Source organism: Populus euphratica, unplaced genomic scaffold, assembly GCF_000495115.2.
Source record: "Populus euphratica unplaced genomic scaffold, PopEup_1.0 scaffold130.1, whole genome shotgun sequence".
NCBI classification, from domain to species: domain Eukaryota; kingdom Viridiplantae; phylum Streptophyta; class Magnoliopsida; order Malpighiales; family Salicaceae; genus Populus; species Populus euphratica.
The window spans coordinates 152,855-153,069 of record NW_011500018.1 but is presented as its reverse complement, the minus strand read 5'-3'; positions in this window follow the sequence as shown (position 1 = coordinate 153,069).

The following is a 215-nucleotide window of genomic DNA, read 5'->3' as shown; positions in this document are numbered from 1 at the left end:
AAAGGTAACAACTAAGAAAAAGGGATAGTATATAATTTGAAAAAAAAAAGAGCAAAAAAAAATCATGATAATAAAAATATAGATAAGTTTGTTTTTGTAGCACCCTTGACCTAAACAATTAAGCCCGGATGGGTGTTTTAACACCTAATATCCTTAAAGTCAACTGACTTGGTAGCTATTGGTCCAACGCTTGTTACATGGGTTAAGGAGAAAAG